Here is a 12,072-nt window from a genome sequence, read left to right on the forward strand (position 1 = left end):
GCGGCGACTCACTGTGCCGGCTGAAACAGTGGTGCTGAGATTCCTGGTGGTTTTTTTTTCTCAGGAATCTCCTGGCCTGGCTCCCTATTTCAGTCCCCTTTTAAATCAGATGAATGGGCCATCTGCCTTCCTGGAGCTCTAATCACCAGCTAAGAGGGCACCCAGACCACTGTTTTTTGTACGGAGAACCGCCACGCTGGTTGCCTGCAAAGCAGCCGTGGCGGCCAAAACATCCGTGCCAGAAAAACAGCCGCTGGCAACCCGTGGTGCTCCTCTACCTGGGAATCTCCTGGTTTGTGGGCAGTAAAAATCCATCTGGAAATGCAGCGTCCACTCACCCTCTGCGCTTTCACTGTGAGCTGCAATCCTGAGCTGTTCTTATTCGGCCATCTTCCCCAGGTCTGCCCGAGAGTCCCTTCTTGACTAAGACTTTATTTAAGACAGTGGGAGAAAATGACAGCATCAACCACACACTGTGTGGTCTCAAGCTTTTTGCCTTAGCAGGTCTGTTGTGTTTTTGGGACAAAAATTACTTAATGTCCAAGCAACATGGTTGGAAAGAAACATTGTCCCGGAAACCTTGTCTTTAGCATGAGTCAGTGTGCTCTGTTCTTTTGGGTTTCTTTGAGTACAGGAAAGTCAGGGCACAGCATAGTCTGATGCTCATAACCGTTTATTTTCTGTCATTACAGGAAGCTGTGGGACTGCAGCAAGCCAGTAAGTGTTGGGGAACCCCTGTCATACCAGTAAGTAATCCAGAAGATGAGGAATGTGGCACTGTGTCACTGGCTTTCCTGTAGACAGGCAGCCTGAGTTGAGCTTCCTGTTGTGAAAGCAGACGTAGGCAGCTGCAGGAGAAATGATTTTACCAGATAAGGAACAATGGTCACATTCTGCAGTCCCTGGGTGCAACTGGGTTCTCTGAAGGTGGGGTGGGATCCTGTGCATGGGACTGGCCCAGGTCTTTTGTGAATTCATGCACTGCCATGGTCACTGTGTCTTGGGTTGTGTGTTTTGGTTTCCATACATACAGATCCTCAGGTTTTCTAGTATTCACGTTCTCCACAGGGATTTTATCAGCACTGCATTCTTACTATAGGCACAGGAAAAAGTCGACCTGGGAGCTTACTATGAGTGCAGTTGATTGCATGCAAAAGGTGCTTTAACCCAGAAAATGTTCCATCCATACCCAGGCCAATTCTCAAGGCGTGCCAAAAGAACAGGACTGTGTGAGGATCTCTGCTTATTTTATTTTTTTCATTCACAATTCCCTGCTGTGCTTGGTTTTCAAATAAACCTCATCCATTTACAGGCTTTCTTGTTTCCTCCTGTCACCGGAGTGGCTCACTCTAGCCATGTCTGTTCTTCACAAGGCTTTTCCACTAAAGCCCTCAGAATGGGTCATCCATGGCCCATCTTGATCAGGGAGAATGGGCCGGGGCTTGTTTCTGTGCATTTATACCCTGGTACAGCCTGATGCTATGGCCAGTTCTGGTGGGAAACTGGTAAGAGAGTAGGCTTCAGGCAGGGTTAGGGTGAAATCACCCCAAGTTTCTTCATTGAGGCCTTATACTGCCTATTGGCTAATATGGCCATGAATAGAGAGTGCCAGCGATATCTGTAGTTCCAGCCTTTTCTCTCTCAGCCTAGTCCTGGCTGCTGCGTGCTCGGCTGAGGATCACAGCAAAGAGAAAAGACAGCCACGTGGTTTTCACAGGGTCTGAGAGTCAGGGTGAGCATTTGCCTTCGTAGCAGGATGGAGGCTGGTCATGCTTTGCAGGTTTAGAAAAAGAAAGATGGCTATGGAACCACAGAGGCCCCATGAGGTCCCCGTTGCACCCATTCTTGAGAAATGTTCTTGCTTTCCTCTGAAGTCCCTTGCAAACAGAAAGGGAAAGCAGTGGGTTTTCGTTAAAAATGAATAGCAGCTGAGCCAAAGTATAGCTTGCGTTTCTTTCTTGTAACATGCATTTGGTGGAAACTTATTATATTTAAATTGGATTTGATAGCTGTGTAGGTGTCAGTATTTATCCTGCATTTTAAAACACCGAGGCATTTGTGATTTTAAAATGTTTCTCACTAACCTCAGAAGCCATCTCCTTGTTACTTAATTCTTCTATATCTCTAATCCCTAGAATATTCTTTGCTTTTGCTACGTTTTGTTGTTATTATTGTTGTTGATGATGATGTTGTTTGGCACCCAGTGGACTTTCTGCTATGAGGGATTAAAGGTTGAGATCAGCGTTAGCAACATTGAGGGTCTAAGAATTGATAGACAGCTGCCCAGGTTTCTCAGTGAGAGAGAGAGATAGCAGTCTGTGGCCTTTGCCTGAGCCTGCCAGAAAACGTCATTTAGAGGAATGGAAGGAAGGAGTGAGGTCAGCAAAGCCATGAAGGTGGAGGGGAAACCAAGGTGCAACATCAGGAGAGTGAGTTCTACACCACCACCTGGGCAAGGCCAGAGTGTTCAAGCCTCATCTGAAGGCAGAGATGAGCTCCGACTTCATGGCTGGCCTGAATATCGGCCATCATTCTAAAAGCATGGATAGAGGAGCAGCTTTGTTTCTTGTTTTCTCCATGTTTCTGTGTATTGATGGCAGGGGCCCCACCAACAATTAGTGAGATAGTGAACAGGAGTGTGTTCATGAAATGTTCAGGTTGGCCCAGAGATCACATGATCGGTAGGGACGAACTTGAGTGTTAGGTCAGACACTTGAGGGTAGTTGCCTGGCTTGATCTCCCTGTGGTGGCACAAAGAATAGCTTCTGTCAGTCACCTGACCACTGGTCCTTGTGTAGCTAGATTCTTCTGCACAGCTGGGTTAGAGAGGATCAGCGTCCCACCTTGTGCCACTCAAGAAGGGCTGTCCCAGTCCTGGAGCCTGTGTGAGTATGATCAGCAACAGACTCTGTGTAACACACGTGATGCGATGAAAATAAAGAGTGTAAAGACAAATACCACATGCTGATTAGGGATATTCTTGAAATGATGGGATCTTTGAGCATTTTCATATTTTGGTTTAACTTTTTACTTAGGATTAATAAATACAATAGCACTATTATCTTCTAAAATAAAAATTGTTAGAAAGGAAATACAAATAAGTAAATAAATAAATAAATACCATAACATATGTTGGCCAGTATGTAATATTGTCTCTGAAGCAAGGTTGTTCCTTATCAAGTATAAAGTCTTGTAGATGTGGTGATGGCCAGAGCAGGACCACTTGTGAATTGTGAGAGGAAATGATTTTTCAAGGGGTGAAGAAGGGAGGGGAAGATGGCACAAGTCAGATTTAGAAAGGAGGAGTCCTGAGAAGCTGCAGGGAAACATAGCCTGCCCTAGGTGGTGTGCCATGTTTGAGATAGAATATTTTACATTGTGGTGGCCTGGAGCTGCAAACCTAAAGGCCCTGATTTTCTTTCTTTTCTGCTCCTGTCATTTTCCTGCCACCCTCCTCCCTCACCCAAATCATAGCATGTCCCTAAATTGTCAATGAGCAATGCCACCAAGTTGCTGATGGTCACTTTGCATCCTTCTAGGGCCTGCTCTTCAGCAGGAAGACACTTCCATGAATGCTGCAGAGGACAAGGTACAATGGGATGTGATTATCAGGCCACAGAATGTGTCTGAGTGAAAGAGTTGCTTTCTTGACTTTATCTTCTTGAATTGGGATCAGAGAATCTTATATAAGATATGAGAATTTTGCCATATAAAGTGTAGATGAGTTACAGAATTCCCTTCATTGGGGGAGTTTTGAGCAAGAGGCCCTTCTTGACTGAGACTTGATTAAGATAGTGGGAGAAAATGACAGCATCAACCACACACTGTGTGGTCTCAAGCTTTTGCCTCAGCAGGTCTGTTTTCTTTTTGGGCCAAAGATCACTTAATGTCCAAGCAACATGGTTCGAAAGCAACATCGTCCCAGAAACCTTGTCTTTAGTGTGAGTTGGTGTGCTCTGTTCTTCTTTTGGGTTTCTTTGAGGGTGGGAAAGTAAGGACACAGCATGGTCTGATGCTCATAACAATTTATTTTTTGTCATTACAGGAATCTCTGGGACTGCAGCAAGCCGGTAAGTGTTGGGGAACCCCTGTCATACCGGTGAGTAATCCAGAAGATAGGGAATGTGGCACTGTGTCACTGGCTTTCCTGTAGACGGGCAGCCTGAGTTGAGCTTCCGGTTGTGAAATCGGATGTAGGCAGCCGTAGGAGAAATCATTTTACCAGATAAGGAACAATGATCACATTCTGCAGTCCCTGGGTGCAACTGCATTCTCTGAAGGTGGGATGGGATCCTGTGCATGGGACTGTCCCAGGTGTTCCGTGAATTCATGCAGTGCCGTGGTCACTGTGTCTTGGGGTGTGTGTTTTGGTTTCCATACATACAGATCCCCAGATTTTCTAGTATTCATGTTCTCCACAGGGATTTTATCAGCACTGCATTCTTACTATAGGAAAAAGTTAACTTGGCAGCTTACGATTTGTGCAGTTGATTGCATGCAAAAGACACTTTAATTAACCGAGAAAATGTTCCGTCCATGTCCAAGCCAATTCTCAAGGCATACTAAAAAACAGAATTGTGTGAGGATCTCTGCTTATTTTATTTTTTTCATTCACAATTCCCTGCTTGCTTGGTTTTCAAATAAACCTCATCCATTTACAGCCTTTCATATTTCCTCCTGTCACTGGTGTGGCTCACTCTAGCCCTTTCCATTCTTTGCAAGCCTTTTTCACCAAAGCCATCAGAATTGATTGGCCGCGGCCCATTTTGAGCAGGGAGAGTGTGCTGGGCTCCTTTCTGTTCATTTAGATCCTGGTATAGCCTCATATTATGGCCAGTTCTGGTGGGAAACTGAGAAGAGAGGAGGCTGCAAGCAGTGTTAGGGTGAAATCACCCCAACTTTCTTCATTGAGGCCTTATACTGCCCATTGGCTAATGTGGCCCAGAATAGATAGTGTCAGGGTTGTTTGGAGTTCTCGTCTTTTTTCCTTCTGCCTAGTCCTTGTTGCTGTGTGCCCAGCTTCAAAACACAGCAACGTGAAAAAGAACCACCTGGTTTGCACAGGATCTTAGAGTCCAGATAAGCCCTTGCTTTCCTAGGAGGCTGGAGGGTGGTCATGCATTGCATGTTTCGGAAAAAAAACATGGCTTTGGAACCTCAGAGGCTCCATGAGGTCTCTGTTGAACCCAGTTTTGACAGAGGTTCTTGATTGCCCCTGAAGGCCCTTGCAAAAAGCAAGTGAAATTAGTAGGTGTTGGTTAAATATCAATATCAACTGAGCCAAGTATTGCTTGAGTTTTTTTCTTGGAGTATGCGTTTGGTTGAACCTTGGCATCAGTAGCTATCACAGATTTTAAATACTGACGCTTTTGTGATTGTAAAGTGTTTCTCGTTAACCTCAGAAGCCATCTCCCCATAACCCAATTTCCCTATTCCTCTTTAATCTCTAGAATATCCTTTGCTTTTGTTACTTTGTTTTGTTGTTTTTGTTGATTTTTGGTACTCAGTGGGCTTTCTGCTGTGAGTCATTAAAGGTTGACATGAGAGTTAGCAATATTGGGGCTCTAGGAATTCATAGACAGCTGCCCAGTGGGCTCTATCAGAGCAGGCTGTGTCCTTGGCCTGTGCCTGCCAAGAAACATGATTTAGAGGAATAGAAGAAAGGAGTGATGGCAGCAAAGCAGTGAAGGTGGGGGGTGGGAAACCAAGGTACAACATTAGGAGATTGAGCTCTGCACCATCATCTGGGCATGGCTGGAGTGTTCAAACCTCATCTGAAGGCCAAGTTGAGTCCCGACTTCATGACTGGCCTGAATTATGGCCATTTTCCTAAAATCCTGTTAAGAGGAGCTACTTTGTTTTTTGTCTTTGCCATGTTTCTGTGTGTTGATGGCAGGGGCACCACCAGAAATTAGTAAGAGACAGTGAACAGGAGTGAGTTCCTGAAATGTTCAACTTAGCCCAGAGAGGATATGATCAGCAAGGATGAACTTAAGAGCTAGGCCAGACACTTGACAGTAGCTGCCTGGTTTGATCTCTCTATGGTGGCACAAAGAATAGTTTTCACAGTCGCCTGACAGGTGGTCCTTGTGTAGCTAGATTCTTCTGCACAGCTGGGTTAGAGAGGATCAGTGTCCCACCTTGTGCCACTCAAGAAGGGCTGTCCCAGTCCTGGAGCCAGAGTGAGTATCATCAGCAATGGGCCCCATGTGACACACATGAGGAGATGAAAGCAAAGAGTGGAAAGACAAATACCACATGTTAAGTAGGTGTTATCTTCAAATGACAGGATCACTGAATGTTTTTGTATTTTGGTTTAACTTTTTACTAAGGGTTAAAAATACTATAGCCCACTTATCCTTCAAAATAAAAATTGTTAGAAATGGAAAATATATACATACATACATACATTAGCTTATGTTTACCAGAATGCAATATTGCCTCTGAAGCAAGGTTGTTCCTTATCAAGTACAAAATCTTGTAGATGGGGTCATGGCCAGAGCAGTACCACCTGTGAATTTTGGGAGGAAATGACTTTGCAAAGGATGAAGAAGGGAGGGTGAGATGGCTCAGGTCAGATTAGAAAGGTGGAGCCCTGAGAAGCTGCAGGAAACATAGCCTGCCCTGGGTGGTGTGCCATATTTGAGACGGAATATTTCACATTGTGGTTGCCTGGAGCTACAAACCCAAAGGCCCTGATTGCTTTTCTTTTCTGCTCCTGTCATTTTCCTGCCACCCTCTTCCTTCACCCACATCATTGCATGGCCCTGAATTGTTAATGATCAACACAGCAATTTGCTAATGGTTATTTTACATCCTTCTAGGGTCTGCTCTTCAGCTGGAAGACCCTTCCATGGACGCTGCAGAGGACGAGGTACAATGGGATGTCAATGTCAGCCCACAGAATGTGTCTGAATGAAACAGTTACTTTCTTGACTTTATCTTCTTGAATTAGGATCAGAGAGTCTTATATAAGATATGAGAATTTTACCATATCAATCGTAGATAACTTACAGAATTTCCTTGGTTGGGGGAGCTTTGGGCGAGAGTATCTTCTTTACTGAGACTCGATTTAAGACAGTGGGAGAAAATGACAGAACCACGCACTGTGTGGTCACAAGGTTTTTGCCTTAGCAGGGATGCTTTCCTTTTTGGACTAAGATCACTTAGTGGCCAAGCAAAATGGTTGGAAGGAAACATCGTCCAAGAAAACCTTGCCTTTAGCATGAGTCAGTTTGCTCTGTCCTTCTTTTGGGTTTGTTTCATTGAACACTATTTTCCATTTTGATTTTCATTGTCACCAATTACAGTATAGTCAGGACACAGCATGGTCTGATGCTTATAGCAATTTATTTTCTGTCATTACAGGAAGCTGCAGGACTGCAGCAAGCTGGTAAGTATTGGGGAACTCCTGTCATGCTGATGAGTAATCCAGAAGATGAGGAATGTCGCACTGTCTTTCTGGCTTTTCTATGTTGAGCTTCTTGTTGTGAATGAGAACGTAGGCAGTGATGGGAGAAATGATTTTTGCAGATGAGAAACAACAGCCACATTCTGAAGTCCCTGGGAGCAACTGCATTCTCTGAAGATGGGGTGGAATCCTGTGCACAGGGCTGGCCCAGGTCTTTTGTGAATTCATGCAGTGCCATGATCACTGTGTCTTGGGTTGTGTGTGTTGGTTTCCATACATACAGATTCCCAGATTTACTAGGGTTCACATTCTCCACAGGGATTTTCGTCACCATTGCAGCCTTACTATAGGCACAGGAAAAAATCAACTTGTAAGCTTATGATGTGTGCAGTTGATTGCCTGCAAAGGACACTTTAATTAACCTAAAAGAAGTTATGTCAACACCCAGACCAATTCTCAAGGTGTACCAAAAACAGAACTGTGTCAGGATATCTGCTCATTTTAATTTTTTTTCATTATTAATTCCTTGCTTTACTTGGGTTTTCAAATAAACCTCACCTGTTTACAGGCCTTCGTATTGCCTTCTGGCATTGGAGTGGCTCACTCTAGTCATTTCCATGCTTCACAAGCCTTTTCTACCAAGTCCCTCAGAATCGATCATCCATGGCCCATATTGAGCAGGGAGAGTGGGCTGGAGCTCCTTTCTGTGCATTTAGACCCTGGCACAGCCTCATGCTATGGCCCGTTCTGGTGGGAAACTTGGAAGAGAGGAGCCTGCAAGCAAGTTTAGGGTGAAATCACCCCAACTTTATTTATTCAGGCATCATAATGCTGATCAGCTAACATGTCCCAGAATAAATAGTGCCAGGCCATCTAGAGTTTCTGCCTTTTCTCCCTTAGCCTAGTTGTTGTTGCTGTGTGTTCAGCTTAGAAACACAGTAACAAGAAAAGAGAACCACATGGTTTACACAGGGTCTGAGAGGCCTGGTGAGCATTTGCCTTCATAGCAGGATGGAGGGCAGTCATGCATTGCAGGTGGTGAAAACAAACACGGCTGTGGAACTACAGAGGCTGCATTAGGTCCCCATTGAACCCAATCTTGACAATGGTTCTCATTTGCCTCCCAAGGCCCTTGCAAAAAACAAGGGAAAGCAGTGGGTTTTGGTTAAATATGAATATCAACTGAGCCAAAGTACAGCTTGAGTTTTTTTCTTGGAGTATGCATCTTGTGGAAACTTATTGTATATAAATCGAATTTGATTGCTGTATAGGTGTCAGTACTTATCCCACAATTAAAAACACTGAGGCTTTTGTGATTTTAAAATGTTTCTTGTTAACCTCAGAAGCCATCTCCTCATAACCCAATTCCCTTAAGTCCTCTTTAATACCCAGAATATCCTTAGCTTTTGTTTTTTGTTGTTGTTTTGTTATTGTTATTGTTGTTGTTTTGTTTGGTACCCAGTGGGCTTTCTGCTGTGAGTGATTAAAGGTTGCGATCAGAGTTAGCAATATTGTGGATGTATAATTCATAGCTGCCCAGCGGGCTCCATGAGAGAGAGAGCAGGCTGTGGCCTTGGCCAGGGCCTGCCAAGATATATGATTTAGAGGAATAGAAGAAAGGCATGAGGGCAGCAAAGCCAGGAAGGTGGAGGGGAAGCCAAGGTGTAACACCAGGAGAGTGAGTTCTACACTGTTACCTGGGCATCTCTGGAATGTTCAAGCCTCATCTAAATGTGGACTTGAGTTCTGACTTCATGGCTGGCCTGAATGGTAGCCATTTTCCTAAGAGCTTGTTAAGAGTAGCTACTTCGTTTCTTGTCTTCTCCATGTTTCTGTGTGTTGATGGCAGCAGAACCACCAGAAATTAGTGAGAGGCAGTGAACAGGAGTGAGTTCCTGAAATGTTCAACTTAGCCCAGGGAGGACATGATCAGCAGGGATGAACTTGAGGGTTAGGCCAGACACTTGAAGGCAGTTACCCAGCTTGATTTCCCTTTGGTGGCACAATGAATAGCTTCTAGCAGTTGCCTGACAGGCGGTCCTTTTGTAGCTAGATTCTTCACAGCTCAGTTAGAGAGGATCAGCGTCACACCTTCTTCCACTCACAAAGGGCTGTCCCAGTCCTGGAGCCAGTGTATGATCAGCAATGAACCCTATTTAACACACATGAGGTGCTGAAAATAAAGAGCGGAAAGACAAATATTGCATGCTAAATAGCAGTTATCTTCAAATGATAGGATCATTGAATATTTTCATATTTTCGTTTAAGTTTTTACTAAGGGTTAATAAATATAATAGCACTGTTATCTCTTAAAATAAAAATTGTTAGAAAGGCTAAATAAATAAATACAATAGCATATGTTGGCCATAATGTAATATTTTGTCTGAATCAAGCTTGTTCCTTATCACGTAGAAAATCTTGTAGATGGGGTCATAGTTAGGGTAGCACTACTTGTCAATTGTGGGAGGAAATGACTTTGGAAGGGGTGAACAAGGGAGGGCAAGATGGCTGAGGTCTGATTAGAAAGGAGGAGCCCTGAAAAGCTGCGGGGAAACATAGCCTGTCCTGTGTGGTGTGCCATGTTTGAGATGAACTATTCCAGGTGGCCTGGAGCTACAAACCCAAAGGCCCTGATTTCCTTTGTTTTCTGTTCCTGTCCTTTTCCTGCCACCGTCCTCCTTTACTCACATTGTAGTATGCCCCTGAGTTGTTAATGAGCAACACCACCAGGTACTGACAGTCACTTTGCATCCTTCTAGGGCCTGCTCTTCAACAGGAGGACCCTTCCGTGGATGCTGCAGAGGACAAGGTACATTGAAATATGAATGTCAGGCCACAGGATGTGTCTGAGTTAAACAATTGCTTTCTTGACTTTATTTTCTTGATTTTGCATCAGAAAATGTTATATAAGATATGAGAATTTTCCCATATAAATTGTAGATGACTTACAGATTTTTCTTGGTTGGGGGAGTTTTGAACAAGAGTCTCTTCTTAAGTGAGACTCAATTCAAGACAGTGGGAGAAAATGACAGCATCAACCACACATTCTGATCACAAGTTTTTTGCCTTAGCAGGTTTGTTTTCTTTTGGGGACTAAAATCACTTAATGGCCAAGTAACATGGTTGGAAGGAAACATCGTCCAAGAAAACCTTGCCTTTAGCATTAGTCAGTGTGTCCTGTTCCTCCTTTGGGTTTCTTTGATGGAACACTAGTTTCCATCTTGTTTTTTAATGTCACCAAGTGCAGGAAAGTCAGGGCACAGCATGGTCTGATGTTCACAGCAACTTATTTTCTGTAATTACAGGAAGCTGCAGGACTGCAGCAAGCTGGTAAGTATTGTATCAATGTGCTGGGATTACAGTCATTAGCCACGGTATCCTGCCTTCTGTGTTTGTGTGTTTTAATTTTATTTTAACTTCTGAGATACATGTGTGGAAAGCGCTGGTTTATTACATAAGTATAAATGTATCATGGTGGTTTATTGCACCTATCAACCCATCATTGAGGTTTTAAGCCTCACATGCACTAGGTATTTGTACTAATGATGTTTTCCCTCTTGCCTTCATTCCCAGGGATTACTTTTTTGCTAAGGAAATACCTTAGTTTTTCAGAACGATTATACTTTTTACCCTGCTTTTGTTAGAGAATTTCTGGTTGAACCTTCCTAACAGAAAAGAGGTTTTAGGCAGTTTTGTATAAAAATCAATAAGAGTTTGGTAAGGAATTGTACTGTCTTTCTGTAGTGTTTTCATGAACTTGTGTTGCTTACATGAAAGTGGGTGATGTGCATCAGGTTTGGTAGGTATGGAGGAGAGAGTCTATGTGCAATGATTGTGAATGTCCTTGGGAATTTTTATGCATGTTCAAAGTACAACACAAGTATTAATTTTTTAAAAAGTTGATGTATGCACACTTTACATATATCATCCCATTCATTCTCCAACACAGCTGTAGCTTAAGGTAAGTTTGATATATCCACTCCTCAGATACAGTTTGTACAAAGATAGATTACCCAAACTCATGGCAGCCTCAATAGAGGAGGGAAGTGCAAAATCAGGAATGAGTGGAAGGTTGATGGCCTACTATACTGCATTCATCACACAGCCCTTGTATAACTTATTACCCTAGCAGTGACTTTGAAAACCTAGGTGTGCATGTGGAAGTACAATAGCCTATAGAAATTCTAAGCAGTCTCTATCACTATGGGATGGTCTTTTTTTTTTTCTTTTTCTGAAATTTTATTAAATATTAATGCCTAAAACTGTCCATTATTTTTCTGCACTTTCATATAATTTCATTTACTTTTTCAAGAATTTGATGTTTTTTTATGGTTGATTAATATTCCATGGATATTTCTTTTTTCCCCCCCATTTATTTATTTTATTGCATTTTAGGTTTTGGGGTACACGTGAAGAACATGCAAAATCGTTGCATAGGTACACACGTGGCAGTGTGATTTGCTGCCTTCCTCCCCATCACCTACATCTGGCATTTCTCCCCTTGCTATCTCTCCTCACCCCGCACCGTCCCTCCCCTATTTCCCTCCAACTGACCCCAGTGTGTAGTGCTCCCCTCCCTGTGTCCATGTGTTCTCATTGTTCAACACCCGCCTATGAGTGAGATCATGTGGTGTTTGATCTTCTGCTCTTCTGTCAGTTTG

At 43.4% G+C, this 12,072-nt stretch overlaps 1 long non-coding RNA gene across 1 annotated transcript in view; it reads left to right on the forward strand.

The window, feature by feature from the left end:
• The first annotated feature begins 9,535 nt into the window (after window positions 1-9,535).
• Window positions 9,536-12,072, forward strand: part of LOC108298182 — a 9,249-nt gene continuing 6,712 nt past the window's right edge. The window contains exons 1-2 of the long non-coding RNA XR_001822476.2: window positions 9,536-10,220; window positions 10,717-10,741. This is a non-coding gene — a long non-coding RNA (uncharacterized LOC108298182). The remainder of the gene's footprint in view (window positions 10,221-10,716; window positions 10,742-12,072) is intronic.

This window comes from Cebus imitator, unplaced genomic scaffold (assembly GCF_001604975.1).
Source record: "Cebus imitator isolate Cc_AM_T3 unplaced genomic scaffold, Cebus_imitator-1.0 Scaffold908, whole genome shotgun sequence".
Lineage (NCBI taxonomy): Eukaryota > Metazoa > Chordata > Mammalia > Primates > Cebidae > Cebus > Cebus imitator.